Source organism: Neopsephotus bourkii, unplaced genomic scaffold, assembly GCF_033783945.1.
Source record: "Neopsephotus bourkii isolate Nb327-2 ecotype Australia unplaced genomic scaffold, CSIRO-AGI_Nbou_v1 NB_1797, whole genome shotgun sequence".
Lineage (NCBI taxonomy): Eukaryota > Metazoa > Chordata > Aves > Psittaciformes > Psittacidae > Neopsephotus > Neopsephotus bourkii.
Genome location: NW_026902270.1, coordinates 65142 through 84462, shown reverse-complemented (window position 1 = coordinate 84462; position 19321 = coordinate 65142). Strand labels below are relative to the sequence as shown.

The following is a 19321-nucleotide window of genomic DNA, read 5'->3' as shown; positions in this document are numbered from 1 at the left end:
CCAACAATAGAAACAACCAAAAAACTCAACAGCAAGGACCAGGAAAAGAATCCATCTACTTCAGGTCAGTGGTAAAACAATGGGCAAGTGTTAAACACTCACACAGTTACCACTGCCCCATGGCTTCTTCTCTTTCAATATGGCCACAATTCCTCATGGGTCTGCTTGTCCCAACACTGAGGCAAATTATCATTGATTTATGTATGGTCTCCCTTCTGTATGCTCTGAGTCTCATGCATTTGCCAAGCATCAAGGAAGCTCCTGCCTGCTTTGAGCTCGCTTTAAATCAAAGATGAGTAACACTATGAGTAGGTGAGAGCTTTTATCTTGTTTCTGCATCATGTCAGGCCTGAATGCAAATTCCCACTCCCAAGGGTATCTCAGCAGAAGTGAGAGGAAGAAAACAAAACATCTGCAGTATTTTGCTGGCAACAGCCAGGGCAAACATGGTTGAGTGGGCTATGCCAGTAGTAAAACATGTCACAAATACACATTAGAGGAGTGGCCACTACAAGAAGTGGCATACAGGTTGATATCCTTGTCACATTCACCCACGACTGCTGTCCCTGCTACTGCTGTGTAATACCTTGAAAGTCACTGGGAGCTCCAAATTCAATTAGAAAGATATTTTACAACAGATTACGTTTTTGTAGGCTGGAGGATTGTAAATTTTTATTCCACAATAAAATGCTTTAAAATTAAGTAAACAGGGCTCAAAACTCTCAAGGAGAATTGCCTTCTGCATGTATTTAATTACACACAGTGTAACACGTATTAAAATTTAGGAGACAGAAGGGAAGTATGTCTGCCTGCAACAATTACATGTGGAATAAAAGCAGATCAATACTGCCCACTTTTCATGTCGATGACTTTGTATAAAGTCATGGAAAACTGCCACAACAAGTAGTTATTACTGCTACTACAGGGTAATATTAAACAGTGGTCAAGCAAAAGAAGCTTTGGATACAGAAATAGTCTGCATAATACAGGCCTCCACTGTCAGGGTTTCAGTCAGCTACCTGTTCTTCATTATAAAAATAGGACGATATAATGAAATATAACAGAATTGGCTGTTGTTATCAGTGGCATAAATACCAAAAACATTGACATTAATAGCAAACTAAGTCAAATAACGCATTTTCTTAGGCTTCTAATCGTTTGTCATGCTGAACTGATGTGGCTGGTTGTATTCTCTTCAGAAAGAAGATTAATGTGTTCACAGGAGATAGACAGAGGAATATCGAATTAACTCCTAATTTGTGGGCTGCAATCTACCTGCACACAGGGATGAAAGAATATTGATCACACCTGATTTCCCAGGCTAAGGCTGCAAGGAGGCTACTCCAGCAGACTCAGGATGAGTTCACAGCAGGAAGGGCAGAAGTTGCTTTAAGCTCTGAGTATTCCCCCAAAACTGGCAAATCTGCCAAAAAGACTGTCCAGCCCTCAGTTCTGACTTCATGAAAACTCTTCCTGTTCCTGGGAACGTGCTCACTGCAAACTGTTCTGCCCATGAGACCAAGTTGTGCAAGTGTCTGTACTGAATGTAAGGACCCTGGAAGAATGAGAGTCAGGCTCCTAAGCTGCATGCCACAACAGTTTGTAGATTCAAGATAAAATGGATACTTCCATTATTCATTATATTCCTTCATTTGAAGAGTGAGGACCAGAGCAGACCTTGTTTTATTGCATGTGTTTAAGCAGGAGAATGGAAAGGATTGAGAGCAGGGGTTCTCTCTGGCAATGCCTTTTTGAAAGAAGCTGTTGCATTTACTGGAAGTCCAGGGCGAGTCTGAGTCTGGATGCAGAGATGCATCTCTTGCTCAGTCTGAGGCAGACACCTCCATCCTGGCAACAAGCAGGTCCTCTGCATCCTGACACTATCTGTTACCGTGCCTGCAACACATTGCTTATTCACATTTGACTCCCTTGTTTGCCCAGCAATTTTTGTTGCCAAGGGTCTGATTCCAGGGTTGCTGTATTTATATCCAAAGTGAAGCTCATACTCCCCAAGTACAGACTCCCTACCAATGCTACTACACACACAATGCTATTACTACTGTTTCCTGGACACCTCAGCTACTTAACACAATATAATTGCACATTATAAAATCACAGCTGGGCATCCAGTAAAGTAATCCAACAACAATTTACTCGTAACATGAGAAGAATTCTTCCAGCTACATGTTGTGTTAATGGCTGTAGGTCACAGTGGTGTGGGTACTCAGCTGCGGCTCTTTCACAGGCCACCACTGTCAAGAACAGCACCTGGATGTTCAGAGCTCTCCAAAACAAAATTTGCAAAGGGAGTCTCTTTTATTATCAGTTAAGTCTGTTAAGTGGGGCTCCAACAAGCAGACCACATTTTTTGCACGCATTTTCTTCTCCCTTCCTTTGTAGCATTGAATGCAAGCTTTGTAAGGCCAACACTGCTCTGAAAATTATATATATATATATATATATAGTGGTTGCTTAAGCTACAGCTCTTTTCAAAATCAACAACAACACAAGAATGGCCTGTTCAAAGATTATCTGATTTGCAGTTATCAAGATGACAAGGTCAATTTGAACTGGAGGGCTCCAAGTTTTAATCACATCTCCTCCAACTCACAGGATTAGATTTTAACTCACTTTCCCAGCATTGTGCACCCCTAGAACCTCAATGCATTCTGCAGGTTAGAAGCCAGATTTTCCACAAAATGACAACATAATATTTGCTTTTATACCTAGCAATTTTTCTGAAGTCTTGCTGTTCAGTGCGAATAGTTTAGTCAGCAACACCTACAGCAACAAAGGAACAAACTTTCTCAAAGAGCAAAGCTCCTATGGTAAGCCTTTTTCCTGTGTATATGGTCCTAAGATGACAAATCTTACATTAGCCCCTTAAGGTGCCTTTTCTCTAAGACACATACATGAATATGTATGTATCTGTGTCAGAATGGCTTATTAGAAAGGTACACCTTTCCAGCCATGCATGGCTGAGATCAGTGAGGAAGCAGCATCTAATGTGCATGGACCAAGTCTGTCTGTTTGCGGTAGTGCTGCTTTGCATCAGGACAGTTAAATTAGGGGTGCTTCTTATAATGCAGTGCCATTTCCCCAATCACATTTTTTCACTCCTAGGAGCTGCTCTGTCCATTAGAATACAGGATCAGCTCCAGAAAGGATGCTTTGAGGGTTGGATTTACCCAAACGCTTTGGTTTGTACTGGTGGGGCTGATAAAACGCATGGTTTTCAGTCTTTTCCTGATCTGGGACTTAAATAAGCAACTACAATAATGCCTAGAGTAGCAGTATCTTTCTTCAGGCTCCCTTTGTTTTGTCATATACTACAAAAAGCAGCTCTCAACTTTAGGACACTGCCTAGAAACCACTTAGGCTTAACCTATAAATCAGTGATGATGTTTCTCAGTACCTGCTTTATTCTCAAGAACACATGAACATAAGCTGGCTCTGGTATGACACGGTCACAAAATACAACTACAGGTAGTTACTACAAAAGATCTTTTCCAAACTCTTTCTGAATTTATAGTGTTTTCCAGCAACAAACAAAATTCAGTTCCAGAAAAGAAACAGTGAATGACATGATAAAAGTGTTAGAATGACAGCATCCTATCTGATGATACAGACTGAAACAAATTTGAGGTTAACAAACAGATGGAAGAATGAATGGAAATGGAATGTGATTCCTATGAGTTCTATTTCCCTAGGGTTGAATGTACATTCAAACCACGTTAGCTATCTCCCTGAAAAGATTATGCAGTGGAGGATAAGTAACTAATAATAAAAATGAATCACGCAGTGACGTGTGTCTTTAAAGATCTCGCTCTGACAAATAAATCTGCTACAACCAGCTCTCTACTTAATTCTTAATATATAGCAGGAAATCCATATTGGAATCAAGTATTTGACTCAATTTTACTGCCATCAGAAAACACAGAATACACCTTCCTGCACACTCGTCTCAAATAAAAATCAGCAGTACAAGAAAACTTACTGTATTCTGCAATGAAATTAAGTCATGGCATGTGCCACTTCATGAAAAACACAGGATGTAAATGTGATCAATATTGCTTCATATAATGCTAGCTTTTTACTAAATCATACATGACCAGAAAGGTACATGCAAAAGGTGGTAGCCTTTTTTAATGGAAAGGAAGTCCAAACCAGTGACTATTCTGACTCTCACATGATTCTGTGTTTCTTTCCATTGGTTTGGTGTATGCATTTAGGAATAGCCAAACACGATTTTTACATTAAGAAAATTAACTGAAAATGCAGACCCCATCAGCTGGTGCTGTGTTATGCAATCATATAAATCCAACAACAAAATACATACAAAAATATTATTGGGGATTGGAGACACAGGATGCTGCTTTGGGATTAATACAAGAGCATATTTAAGAAGGAGCACAGGTATCCTATGACATTTCCAAAATAAATGGGATCCTGTCAGTTGTATGGTACACCTTGACTTGCAGATAAAGACCCAAATTCACAAACCCCATTTCACTTAAAGACAGATAAGACCCTGATCGTGGTGCACAAAGTGGTCCCTTGAAGTACTGAGCTGGCCCAGCAAAATCAATCACACACTGTGTTTGCGGCCCAACAGGAGGTCGGTTTGGGCAGGAGTGCCCTGCACTTCTCTGCCACCCAGCACTCCATACCCTGAGGCTGTGGCTGCAGGAGGATGCGCTCAGTCACTACAACTGACTTATCTCACATTAGCTAGCTGTGCAGAAAGGTCAGAAAAAAAGGAGTAGCATCAGCTCTTCTTACCTTTTACTGTGCTTTCATTATTTTTTCTTTATCACTATAACCTTGTCTTCAGCAATTGAAAGGAGAGCAAATACATTTCCTCCTATGCCTCTTGAAGACGGCTCAGCGGGTCAATTTTCACCAGTACCCATCAACCAGGAGCAGATCGGGTGGATCAGCATCTCTCAATCACAGTGCTGCGCAGCAGGATGACTTGCACAATGCTACAAACGTAGTAGACATTTCAATTTGATTTTCATTTTCCTTGAGCTTCGAAGTATTGGCATCTATCACCTCTAAAGACACCAGCTACTTTATTCACCACTCTGTAGAGAGGAAGAGGGCTTGTTCCAGCAAAGGCCCCTTAATATGAGAGAATGCATATATGGCAGGAGAAATCCTCCTTGCCCTGAACATATGGTTGTCCTGAAATATGGACTGTGAAAGTCCCAGAAATGCAGAAATTTTATTACAAAACAGGAAAAATACACACTATGCAGCATCCTGCAGCGCATTAACACGGATGCCTCTTCATAAAGACAACATCCCAGAAAAATCGCAAAAAGAAGAATTTTGTTGGTAAAGATTTTGGCTGTTAGGAAAAGGCAAGCTTACAAACTCTTACATAAAGCTCACTATGTAGGATAAATGAATCCTAATGAGTGCAATGCATCTGTAGGCAAACTGCCTTCACAATGCCAATGCACTCTTCTGAAAGCATAACTGGGACTTGAGAGATGCAATAAGCCCTGCACTGCTGCTGTATGCATGGACCAATTTAACTAATCAGTTTGATCATGATAGCGTGGAGAACTATTTTGTGGCTTAGTATGAATCTTCCAGTAAATCTGACGTATGCTAAAATGCTCTTTTCTTTTTAATGGGAGGCAGTTCAATGAAATGGCTTAGAAAACAGACAAACCAGCCTGCTTGGAGTAAAAGGTATTCATTGTCCTTGCTGGAGCAAGAGATCACAGGCAAGGAAAAGTGCCGTGATTTTCTGCACCCTCTCAGGGATTTCTGAAATGCAGCACTTACTCACTTAAAAATGAATTCCTCTAGAAGGGGGTTCCACTCTGTTTTTAAAACTTAAAGTCACAGCTGAACTCTGGAATATCTGTCAGTGTTCTAACTGAATATAAACGTACTGAGAGAAGGGTACAAGATCACATAGAACTCTAGACTCCTGTGCTCTCCTGGCTGTAGTCACTCCTTCTTCCCATTTAATAGGATCTGGTGAATATAAGTTATCATCATAAAAATTATCTTAGTAGGAAGGCCATTTGCCCATTCCTTCTCTCTGTATTTAATCCACTCACAAAATGATGGAAAGGGGAAAATGAAAACAAGCCCTCCCAGCCCCACTATTAATTTTCTGGCATCTTTGTGAAATACAGAAATCAGGGCCAGGGGAAAGGGTGAAAGCTACAGGAAAGAAAAAGAAATCCCTTGTACATGGGAGCAGAAATTACCAATGCCCAAAACATCCCCCTGAAATACACAACTGTTACAGGGAAATTGTCTCCTCAGTTCAGGTGTTTTAAATCAAATCAAGATCAAACGGTTTATTGATTTATAGACAGCACATAAATAACTGCTACTCTGTGACCTATATGCTCAGGATCAATAACAGTGATAGAGGAGATTCATCACAGCACTAGACACTTGCAAGTGTTAATATGTCCTTGCAGACCCCTCACACCCTTCCATGTCACCTCTAAGACACAGGACCTGTGGGCGCACAAGCCCATATGCCCTGGCTGGGAGGGCTGCAGTCAGCCCTTTGCCCTCCCTGGGTACCAGCCCCAAACACACCTCATGTGATTATTGCTCCTTTTCAAGCTGGCTTCTCCTTTTTCCAAAGTCCCTTTATAATTCAGTTACCGTTTAACCCAGCTGATGGTCATCTTCCCCAGTTACTGCACCAGTCTGGGGCAAACTCCCTCTCAAGCAGCTCTTGGGTGTTTATGTGAGCAGGCTTATGCTCACTTTTCTAGCTTTAGAGCTGCTGCTATTCAGGCCACCCGACCAAAAAGGAGGGGTAGTACAGGTCCCTTAACATTCACCCCTGTCCTCAAGAACATATGGTGCATAAGATGAGCTACAGAAATAAAAGCAGGGAACTGGACTGCCTGGAGAGGCCACGCTGGATCTGAGGTTCTCCTACGCAGTGGCAGGGTAGACATTACAAGCTGAAGAGACACTACACCTGCACAAGACTGTGTGCTTTAGAAAGAGGAAATGACAAATCTGAGGGAGAATCACGTCATCATTTAGCACCCAGGAGACAGTTTCAACATTACAGTCTATCAGTTCAGGAGAAGCATCTCAACTTTCCATTTATGTCCATCTCTGAAATAGGCAAACCTTTTACAATTTAGACTCATGCAACTATCTCAAAAGCCAGAGCATGCAACTTTGTGTAATTTTTCCAGCATGCACTTGCTTTGCATTAGACCCAGCAGACTCCTGAAAGCAACAATTAGTGCTTTAAGTACTTCTTGATATAAAAGCAGCTACAAACATGTTTTTCATTTACATTGTGGTAACAAAATCGGAGCTAAATTGGAGCCTTAATATAAAGAAATGAGTGCAAGACACATATTATTTCTTGTACAATTAGATTTTGAGTATGAGTTTTATAACAATAGTCTTCCCATGCTGTCAGAGTCAAAACAACTCACCCAGCTGCATTTCTTCTTAAGTATTGTATTGTATTTTGGTTAAAACATTTGGACTGTGCAGGAATTATTTACTCTAAAAACTCTCTCGATACTCACTGTTTCTGACTCAGATTAACAGCTGTCTTTCCAATGGTTCACAAAGTCAAGTTCAATGAGTCAAGCTGCAGGTTGGTTTTTTATGATTTAGTTAATTAATTTTTTCATTTTAATAAATTTCAGGGTTTATTCTAAGAAAAATGAAGTATCATACTATAAATGCTTAGTGAAATCAAATGGTGGGTATCACGCAATTCGCATCTGACATACAGATGCTGGGGGTTTGGGCCCTAATTCTCTTAAAGTCGCATGCATTAACTGCATGAATTACCAGACATTGACTATAATTATTGAATAAAGCAGAAAAGCTGAGAAAGGGCGCTTTTTCCTTACCTCATTTATGTCAACACTATCAATCATGCAACATAACCCATGTGGTTGCTTTTCTGCCCACCTAGAAGTGGTTATAGCATTATGTCCTAAATACTTTCAAAAGCTCCCATAGTATCATTCATGAGACCTCATTCTGACTCTTTTCAAGGTGTCAGGCACTCATCATTTATTTTTATAAACCAAAGTGTTTGCCAGCAGCTGCCCTTCCTTTATCAATACCCAGATATATCCAGTTCAAACATTTGAGGGCTGATTGTAATTAACAGTGGCAATGCCTAAAGCAACCTTTGTGCAAATGCACCATAATATCAAATGTAATACTAGTGCTTCAGCATACACTGACATTAAAATAAATTGAAAAGATAAAGTTTTCTCAGCACAACCTTTAACTAGGCCTTTAACAGGAGCTTCATGATTCAGGTCCTAGACTGCTCACTGCTCTTTCCTGTATCACTCCATATACTCCAATATGTATCTGTGACTTTATGAAAGATACTGTGTTAATGTCAAATCATCTTTGGGCAGGGGTGATTCATATAATTACATCTCAGCAAGCAAACCCACCCTCATATCAATTATGTATTTGTTATAGACAGAAGGTATGGTGCTCTATGTACAGCATCCTCTCAGTAGAGACATTTCCATCTAGAAGCTGAACAGAGTTCTGACTTTTCCACAGACACTGGGAGTGCTGTCCTGAGTGGGACTCACAAGAGCAAACCCACAGGTTGGATTAAGTGTTCAACGTGCTGTCATTGCCACACACCTCAGTCCCAGTGAGCTACTGAAAGGTGAAGGATGCTTGCAGCCAACGTGCAAGAAGGCTGCTGTGTGAGAATGGGAAAAGGGCTCTAGGTTTAATTACTGATTACCTTCTCTTTGCTTTTTCTTTTGGCAAATCTGGTTCAAACAGAAGATACCTATTAGGCATCTACCTGTACCTAGTAGGTACTGGGGAACCAGAGCACTCTTTCACTATATTCATCTTTGCTCTCACTAATCTTTATTAAAGTATTATGGAATTATCTTTGGAATTCAGACTTGTACTTTTAGTAAAAGAAAAGGCTACACATAGGACCTTGCTTCTGTTTATGCACTCATTTAATTCTCCTCACCTGAGTGCAATTCTGCATGTGCATTTGTGGAACTGGGGCCAAAATAATTAGAGTTTATACAAGGCTTGAGACAGGGAAGTATTCCATTACCATGATGAAGCCTTTAGAGCGTTATAAACCAGTCAATTTCTCAGAATTAAATAGAATATTTGTTGCTAATCAAAGGTGAATAGTCTATATTTAATAGCATAATAATATATAATATTTAACAGCTCCATAATCCATGGTTATTTTTATTTCAGTAATGTTTATTGCAAATGGAAGAGAGAGAATGAGAAAGCCTCCCCTTATACTATCAGAGACACTTGGGTTACATTTTACATTAGGTGGCACTAATACCCTATTAACTGGCATTAATGTAATATGCAGGAAGACTTCAATTTCATAAAGCTAATGTATAACTGTTACACTTCACAAACCATATAGTACAGTACTAAATGCAGGCTTTTCTATAACTTACTTATACAAGTTATAATAACCTTCAGATGTTCTTTAGTACAACCAAGTCAGATCACGTTTTGAGATGCTGGGCAGTTTCAGAATCCTGGACCAGTCTCAGATGTCCAGTACATGTCTCTGTCAACTGCCGCCATAAGGAATTGGTGTTAAATCAGATAATTAATTAATCTTCAATGGGACAGGTAGTAGAAAACAATTGCCAAGGGTACTATTTGCATTCGATTACAAAGTACCTTTTTATTACACACTAAAAGAATTTCCTATCAATCAATTAAAAGGCCCAAAAGAATGTCACCTGCTGTGAAGAGTGATGTGCAACATACATATCGCAGTACAGATGTCAAGTCTTGGTAAGCTTCACTACTGAGTTCACTGGGTTAGGGTCTGTGATTCCCTTTTGCCATGCAGCCTATGCCCTGCCAAGCCCAGACAGGGAGCTTGGTGAGCCACAGCCGAACTCCTGATTTCAGGTAAGTCACACTGGGATGGCAGGAAGGGGAAACCAAGAGACAGTTATTTCAAAAAATACAGTAAGAGATGGCTGTACAGGCACAGTATTGCAACGCAGGCAGATGTTGCATGGCGACACAACCCTCTTAAGACTAGCTCCTGAATGGTAAGTACCTAAAGCGAGGTATTAGCATTGCCTGCCTTGTGCCTGGAGTAACTTGAGCACATCATGTGGCTAGGCAAGATCACAGAGAAAAGTGCAGGCTGGGCAGAGTGGTTAGAAGTCTATAAATCCAGTAAGCCTGCTTCATGAAATGAAGCAGTAGGCTCCAAGCAGCAGGTCTGAGCACAAACATCATTTTATCCATGTAAGGATATCCGTAAAACAACCGTGACTTATTGTCCAAGTTTGATTCTGATTTAAAAGTCAAGTCCTCTATTTGCACCTGCTGATTCACACAGTTTAGAGAAAGCCAGGCACAGCGAACAGTGTCACAGACTGCTTGCCATTCCCTGTTTAAACATACACGCACTCCTATACATATAAAGGCATCCGTGCTTCTCCACGGCACCTAGCACACAGGAAGGTGGGAAACGGAGCATTCTTAAACGCATTACTTAAGTGTGTCACCTGCCAAGGGTTCAAAGAAGTCAGATGGGCTCCCCATTTTACCATTACATTTTTCATTAGCTGTATTGTACAACCCATCGTCTCGTGGCTCCCAGCTCGGTGGCGTTTTGTTACGGTGCACAGTGTTTGCTATTGATAACTGCCAGGTTAATTGCTCAGGGGAGTCACAAGTTCTACTTGCCAGCACTAACACTGGAAAATAATTGACAAAGCTGTGGGGTGGCTTTTTAAAGGGAAGCCTTTTAATGGATTCATGAGTCAGGTGTGAGAAATCTCGAGAAGGAGCAGAAATGAACAACTGATACAAATCAGAGGAAATGGCTTTTCTGGAAAGTACATCCCAGAAAATGTGCAGAATTAATTAGAAGGAGAATTAGTAAGGGAAGAATATGTGGAATTTTCTTTTTGGCAAAGCCCACGCTCACACAGTCCTAAAGAGAAGACAATAAAATAAAATAATCAAGATTATCTTATTTCATTTCAACATTTTAGAAGTATTTGTGGTCAATTCACTGTTCAAACTAACTAGAAGAGTTTTACAGAGCAAAGAGCATCTCCTGGCCAAGTTTAGCTCCCTGCTGGAGGCAGCAATTCCACAACAAGGATGTGTTCCCACACACTACCTACCCCAAGCCAACCATCATGGGTAGCAGATGTTCAGGTATTCAGTTATCAAGCCTTCCCTTCTGCTGGCTCCTACCACTGTGCCAGCAGCCTGGGGAAGTGAGAAGCAGAGAGCTGGTAGGCAGCATGTCAGAGACACACGCAGGGCTTCCTAAGATCACAATCAGCACTTCTCTGCAGTGGTTTTTTTCTCTTAGGTGGTCAGCATTTTTAAAGGTTTGACCCTGTTGTTTTCTACAGAATCCATTTTCTTTTCTCCTAAGCTTTTAAAACTTTTCTTATCTGTTTCCTATGCTGCCTATTTCAAGCAATTCCTGTTTCAAAGGGTGTTTATTTTGCTGACAGGTAGGCATTTGACCAGATATTATTCTAGTGTATTATAACCTATACAGGGTACAACGACATTTAGAGATGTAAGGCTGGTTTTACATTTACAGTGATTTCCTTGTCAAATACCCCCCCCCCCAGCCAGAGAGAAGTATCTAGCACTGCTTATAAAGGCAGTTAGTTTCCCCATTGGATCTTCCCCATGTTACACCTACTCCAGTATTTGGGTCTTCAGATAACTTCAAAAAACCAAGTGTGTTGGATGGTTTTCCAAGAATTGTCTGGTTGGTTTCCAATAATTTGCTGGGACTTGATTTAAAGTTAGTTGTAATAAACTATGTAACTGCAATAGTACTGGGAGCATCTCCCACCAAAGTCAAACGGATACAGGTTTAAACAAGGTTAACCTAAGAAACTAACAGTGTGCAATGCAGAGTGAGGGATAAAATAAAAACTAGTGAGGAAGAAGTGCTTGGAAACTGAAAATATGTTAGGTAAGGTAAACAAAATACTGTATAACAGGTCTACCTGAGCTTTGTTTGGTATTTTTGCCTTTATAGGCTTGGTCAACCTAACAGCATGGAACAAACTCATGTTTGGGTCGAGTATGAGCAAGATCCAAAATCAAAGCCCCCTTTTTTCTTTCCTGGTTTGTGCTTTAGCATCATTGACAACATTATTTTCATATCTATATCGGAATGTCGTATTAGAGCAATAAAGGGGTGTTCCATTTCCACAGCTGGCATTTTTAAGTGAACTGCTTGTTGTAATAGAAGGGATTTTATTGTAATAGAAGGGATTTCACATGGCTTGTCTAAGGAAAGTAAAATGTGGTGGAGGAAGCTGGGACAAGACAGCTCTGTGCAAATTACAGTTAAACCTAAGCCAAAAGCCTACATTTGAATACCAGGATCTCTTTACATTCCAGAGCTTTGAAGAATAGCTAAAATTTCCTACATAAACCATCCTAAACTCTCCTTAGGGCATTACCGAGCTCCATTTGAGTTTTTGTAGCTTAAGTCTATCATCTTTGCTATGAACACAATGATAACCGACTTTAACTGGCACTGACGTGTTTTCCTCAGATCTGTGGCAGGCTTATATATACATGCATCTTTGTCTTCTCCCTCCTGGAGCTTCAGGAACCTCCTCAGTCAGGTTTCCCACTGCTCTGCATCCAGTAAGAAAAGCATGTGAATTTTGCAACCCACCACAAAAACCAAGGAGATGAGCTTCTGCCTTTGTTTTAAATGGGTGCAAGGAACTTCTGAAAGCCATGTACAAGGCCTCATACAAAACAAAGCAGAGTGCAAGTCCTGCTATGCTGTTGGTGATTGTGAAATGACACGAGAGAAGAGCAGCAAGGGAGGCTGAATGGAGAGCACTGTGGCACGTGTGATTTACAGTTAGGGAAATCCCAGAATGAAAAAGAACTGAGCTTGCCCTATTTAGCTTACCAAGAAATGTGGCAGGCTCTTTTTGCAGGGGAGGGGAGGAGTGGGGAAGGAGATCTTGAGAAGAAATTGCACTGATGTACTGAATTTCATCAATTCATTGAATTGCATCATTTCATTATATTAACATATTAATATATTATTTGTATTATTAAATTCATATATTGAATTATAATAGCATACTGCTATGCCATGCTATTTTATTATATTAATGATTATATTCTATTTTGCATATGCATTACATTACACTGAATTATTATATTGAATTATATTATTATACTGAATTAATTATATTTTATTCATATATTGAATAACACCATTTCATTGATGTATTGCTGAATGAAAGAAAATACTGGTTATTGAGAGCTCTGTAACAAAAAAGATACCAAATGGCCTGAAGTGAAGACAGACTGATGTCTACTAATGATAATAACATGCACATGGGGAGACTGCTAAGAGTCTACCAATAGTCTAATTTTACTTCTTTATGACAGGACTGGACACTTCTCTAGAATATATACCTTTGCCAGATACCAGAGAAGTTTTCATCAAACTAAGTATTTCTGCCGTATAGAAGACAAAAACATTACAGTTCATGATAGATGAGGATTAAGACAAAAGCTTTAATGCTTTCTTCTGTATTAAAAAATATTGATTTCTGAGTAAATACATGAAGAACAGCCTATTTTCATATGTTCATTGCTGATAGCATAGGAGGCTCAGCTATCATGCATGAGAAACTATACTGCAGCCAACGACAACACCCAGAATAACTGTAAATCACAGTCAGGAGTTAGCAGATGTTGCATTTTAATACAGTAATGTGAGCTGAAAGGAAAAGCTATAGGAAGCAGAATATCAACAGATGTTTTTTCTTTCCCATGCTATATCTCCCCTAATACTCATTCACTGCAAGAATTAGAAGAAATCTCTTCTGCCCCATTTGCTCTGTTTAGACTTTTGCACAAAAGCTGCTCTGAGGTGTGCGAGGTCCATCAGAAAGCCTGAGTAAAGGCTTGTGAATATAGTAGGAGGGATGTTACTTATAAGTTTGGTCCTTTAATATGTTTTTAAAACTTGTAAGATGCTACACCCATCCAAACACTGACTGTGTAAGCAGTGCCAGAGCACTGAGTGATGAAATGACAGTGGATGCTGTGTTCACCGGTGAAGGGAATGACATGATTTGTGCTACCCCAAGGAGGGGTCAGGACAGGTCTTGCTAAGAGTGTGAGAAATGCAGCTATAATGTACCAATGGAGTGACATTAAAGGAAAGTACATTTTGAATAGTGGGAAAAGTATGAGAAGTGGCTATGGGAGCATTTGCAATGACTGGCCATTTTGCACTCATGGCTGGGGTGATGTCTGCAGCATGATTTTTAGGAGGACAGCAAAACCCTGAGCACAGAAAAGATCAGCATTTCTGTGTCCACACAGTAAGGGTCTGTGTGAATGACTGTGGAACAGCTTGTACACTATTTATACCCTAACCACAAATTCTTAGGTCACCATGTACAAAAACTTGCACTGCCTTCCAGCCTTCAGAGTGCCTGGAAGAGCTGTCCTCAATAGGTGGATACTGGCTGTGATGAAATGACACTGAGAAATGTGAGAGGTGGCAAAAGAGAAACTATCACTGCAGTCCCACAGTCAACCCCTGACAACACTCATTAACAGCACCAACATGGGTATAGAGCACATTCAAAACAATAATTCTTTACATAATAACACCCCAAGAGTAAATGACCACTATCAGTGCAAGGCAGCAAGAAAATCAGACTCATTTCTATTTCTGAATAGTTTTCCCCATCTGGGATAGGGCTTTATTTGACTCTGAACAGCAGCAAGGCCAATGGTGTTGCCCTGCTTTCTAGTTCATCTCATGCTCTCTATAAACATTATGCCAATAGCCAGCTATCGTCATAAGCAGGGCTAGATAAACGGTGATGTTAAGAGTATATTGACACTCTATCCATGCAATGCCTTTTCCTGCTTAAGTCTGCCAGAAGAGGGTGAGATGGGGCAAAGAAAGAAGTCAGTATTACGCACACCGAACAAAACGTTATACTTGAATCACTTCATCTGACCTATATATGGGGCTACACAAGCACTCAAAATGCACTCAAATTTTGTGTTGCTTCTCTATTGAAAACAAGGTTGGATTTGAATGCTATTCCAGACAGGAAAAGGTATTTTATTGAGCAAGCTCTAGTATCATTATTTTAATTATAAAAATAGTTAATTTTATGTATTCCTTTACCATGCAGCAATAGCAGGTTCCAAGGCAAACTCAGTATCTTCTCCTGTTCTGATGCCTGTTCTCAACTTCCTTTCCATGTTACCTCTCCATTTTCCTTTCTCTGGCCCATCTCCTCCTTACCATAACCAAGCGATGGACGGTAACAACATAAGGGAAGGTCTCAGCACCCCCTTACTGTTGCCAGGCTGTGGCAGACTTGCCCCAGCTGCCTGCTGGTGCTGGCAGAACCTTTGCTTTGTAGGGGGAATGTTGTGCTTAAAAAGTCTTCTTGTACTGCTACATTAAAACTCAGTATCCAGATTACTGTTAGGCTACCAGCAGTGGTAATCTCACAGCAGCATCTGAACTACGTTACAAGCAACATGAAAAATCCGAGCACATCAAAGTCCAAGAGCCCTCTTGCAACGCCTGGGTAAAAAAGCATAGAACTAATGTATTCCCATGGTGTACGTTTTAAATCTATGTGGGCAACGCAATTCATTCCTCAACTTCTCCTGCTGTGGACTTTTCCAGTAGGAAACAGCAGCTTTGAATATTGATTCAGTGTTTGTGTTTGGAGTGGAACATCATTGAGAAGTACAACTTCACCTTATTACTGCTACAATAAATGCAAGAACCCTTGCCTTTCCTCTGGCCTGATAGTATCAAATCAATATTCCCCAGGTAGAGATCTCAGTGATAGGCTTAGTTACAACATTCTTTTTTATTATTTCTTCCTTTTAACCTTTCTGAGGGATGGAAATTACATCAGTGCATCAACCTGGATCACTGTGCCTTAAATCAAATCTTTCTGCTCTGTATTCTCATCTGATGTGAGAAGTTTCATTTGACTGTCTGGAATTTATAACCATGTTTCTGCAGAGCTCTCATGACCTAAGCCAGAGCTTCAACTTATTTTGAGAGTAATAGCAAAGAGGTAGGTAAGAGGTGTGGCAGCTAAAAGATGTGTCATGTTCCAGAACAAACAAAATATTCAGGGCCTGCAGCCTCTTATCAGAGAAGCGGTTTCCTGCCCTCCACGTGCTGATTTAGATGGTGACATGGAAAAGCTCTGAACTGAAGGATATTCTCCATGTCTCTGGGTGTTCTATGCTGAGGGCAATGCCTCCATAAACAATGTGGCTCTCTGCATTTCCAAGTGCATAAAAAACATGGGCATATTTATTTTAAAGTATGGTGAAGGATAATGTATCATGAATCACTGTTATATCACTAAGGAAACACATATATTCATTGGTTCCTAGCATATTTGCAAGGGCTATACAAACATCACATAGGACAGAATTACTGTGGTTCAAATACAGATGTATCTGGAGTAGACACATGTACAAGAGCAAAGAAATACTGCAAACCAGATCAGGAAATCAAATACAGAAGGGAAAAAAAGCTGTAAAGTAATTGAAACTTCCAAGGTAATGTAGGCAGGGAAAATTTAATTACCCAGTTTAGAACATGAGCAAGGCACATCTGATTTATAGTCCTCCTTGGTGAAACCTGCTGAGGGGAAGTTAATCAGTGTTAGGGGCCAGGATCTGGTTGCAGTATCACCCTCTGGAAGTCCAAAATACTCAAGGTGAATAATGGGGTAAGGTGCAGCACTGATTTTGGCTATGATAAATGTGATAGGTTTCCCTTACCAGCTCTCCTATGAAGCTACCAACAAGGTAAAGGCTGACTCAGCTTAGAAATCATGGTAAGACCCTAACTCCAGGAGATGTGACAGCAGGTATCATTTTATATTATTTTCAAATGGCTTTGGCTCCTTACTCAGTCTGTACCCATCATTTGCCAGCACAACTGTGTTCATTGTTGAAAGAATGAAACAGTATTTCTCCATCAGGTTGGCTATATTTTCATTACACTGTGCTCTCAGCTTAGTGGACAGTTGTTGCTTCTTAACATACGTAAGAAATCTTTAAACCACACCTCAGACAATCCTGAAATACTTCCCCAAAATGCAACTTTCTCTAATGAAACTGCTAAGCGTGTGACTTCTGCCTCTGAAGGCAACCTCCCTTTCCAACAAGGAATGCTCTCCCAGGTGTTGACAGGGACACATCATCCCTCTGCCACGCGCACGCGGGACAGTTTTGTGTGGTAAGCACAAACTGTGCCAACTTTTCCCCCATTATTAAGTTGGTTGCACATGTTATGTGTGGATCTTCTGTCAGCCCGTGAGGTCAGCATGCCAGATGCTAGCTTCCAGGATCAAATTATCACTGTAACTGTGCTGCTGACTTTGCAAATATATAGTGTATACATACTGCTTTTTCTCACTTCTGCTCAAGACAGTTTATCTTACTTGCCCCGCACAATTAATCCTTGTGAATAAAAAATTAATGCAGAAATAAACTCAGAATTGGAGTCCTTTCAAGTTCCTTAATTAAAGAATTTGAACACTACCAACTTAAACACCAGGCTTGCAGTTTAAGTTTGTACTCTTTCACCCAGTATACCCAGTAATACCAATATTAAGGGAAATGCTATTTCTTTCTTCTTCCCTATACTACAGTTCACATATTTCTACAATCCCGTGGTAAATTATATCTGGAGGAAATGGAGTGGGAAATGCCCTCTCAGTCTCTTTGACATTATAAAGAACATTCAGATAGGAGCACACCAAAAAAAAACCCCAAAACTCCAAAATTAAACACACACAAAAAAAGATCAAATCAAAACACAGCCACCTTTTTCCTTTTTTTTCTCCCCAAATAATTATTTGTTAAGGAAAAAAACCTGTCAGTAGGACAGTGTAAGCTGAGGCAATATTTAAGCATGCTTATTCTGGTATAAAGGCTCGGTATACAAAAAAATGCTAATCTGAAATCTTTTAGATGAGCATTTCACAACTTCAGTCAAACCATTTGTGGCATTCACTTGTAAACATACTCTGATAAGCCAGCAGAATACTAGGAAAAGAGAAATGTAAACAGTCCTGACTATTTGTCACTTTAAGCTACCCACACTTTTTCACACAGTGTTTTAAAACCCCCCAAAATTGCAAGTTGCATTGCCTATGGGAACAGCTATGAAAAGAGACTGTAAAACCTCAAGTATGTTATAACTTTTTGCATATATACCCAACATACACTGGTGTAAAATATTACCCTGAAAACGTAAGGTAAAATACTAATTTCAAAAAACCTCTGATTAAAAGATATCTAAATTTCTTACTTTTGGGAATGCACCATTCAGTCACCCCACTCCGCTCCTTTTACATGCAATAAACAATAATGCTTTAAAATTAAGGTGTAGTACTCTTTGCTGGTTTAGATTATGAGATTCAAGGCAACCTTTATTTTATCCTCCTCCCTAGCCCTGTGTTACTGCTGTTTGTCTGCGTTGTGGCACTTGCACAAAACGCATTCTTTTTGGGTACAGCTAACCCAGAAGACATACACTAGCAGCACCCCAATTGCAGATGGATGGTCAGTACATGCAAGGCAGTCTGAATTAATAAAACCTGAAAAAAGCCTGAAATGTGGCACTCTCACTACTAATTTCACTCTGCAAGTACATTCTTCTCAGTCCATCCAGTCATTGTACCCATTTCAGAAACACTTGCCATGCATTGTGAGATTCAGTAACTGGGGGTACCAAAATTCCTGTTGAATTATTACAATAAAAGCATCCAAACTTTCAAGTCTGCCAGCTAACAAATATCAACGTTACAACTTCTTCTAGACAAAAGCTATTTCTGAAGGACAGAAGCAAGTACAATAGTCAGGGATGTGTTAAGTTGCAGCTATGTGTATTTGGAGGATTGCAGAGTAGAGACTCAGTATCAGTGTTACCTTCAAACTAGTTAGTTTGGCAATGGCTATGCCAGCTACGATGTACTGGTGTGAATTACAGCACAAACTGACTCTGCTTGGCAGAGCTCCTGGGCACGAAGTATAGCTTGACTTGTGCCTATGCTACTGCCACTTCACTATGGGTTTTCAAGTCAGTTAGAGAAAGCTAACACATTCCACTTTTACCTTTGAAACACTATGCTGGTACCCCCAAATCTGAGAGGAAAGCAGAGACAGTTTGAAAAAGGCATGAGGACAGTAATGCCAGTCAAGAGAAGCATACAGGGAATGATGCAGAGGTAGCTTTCTTCACATTTTAATCTCTGTAGTA

General features: G+C 40.2%; 1 long non-coding RNA gene across 1 annotated transcript in view; it reads right to left on the bottom strand.

Moving 5' to 3' along the window:
- The window catches only part of LOC133206518 (uncharacterized), a 57482-nt gene that overhangs the window by 13674 nt on the left and 24487 nt on the right, over positions 1-19321 (bottom strand). The window lies entirely within an intron of this gene.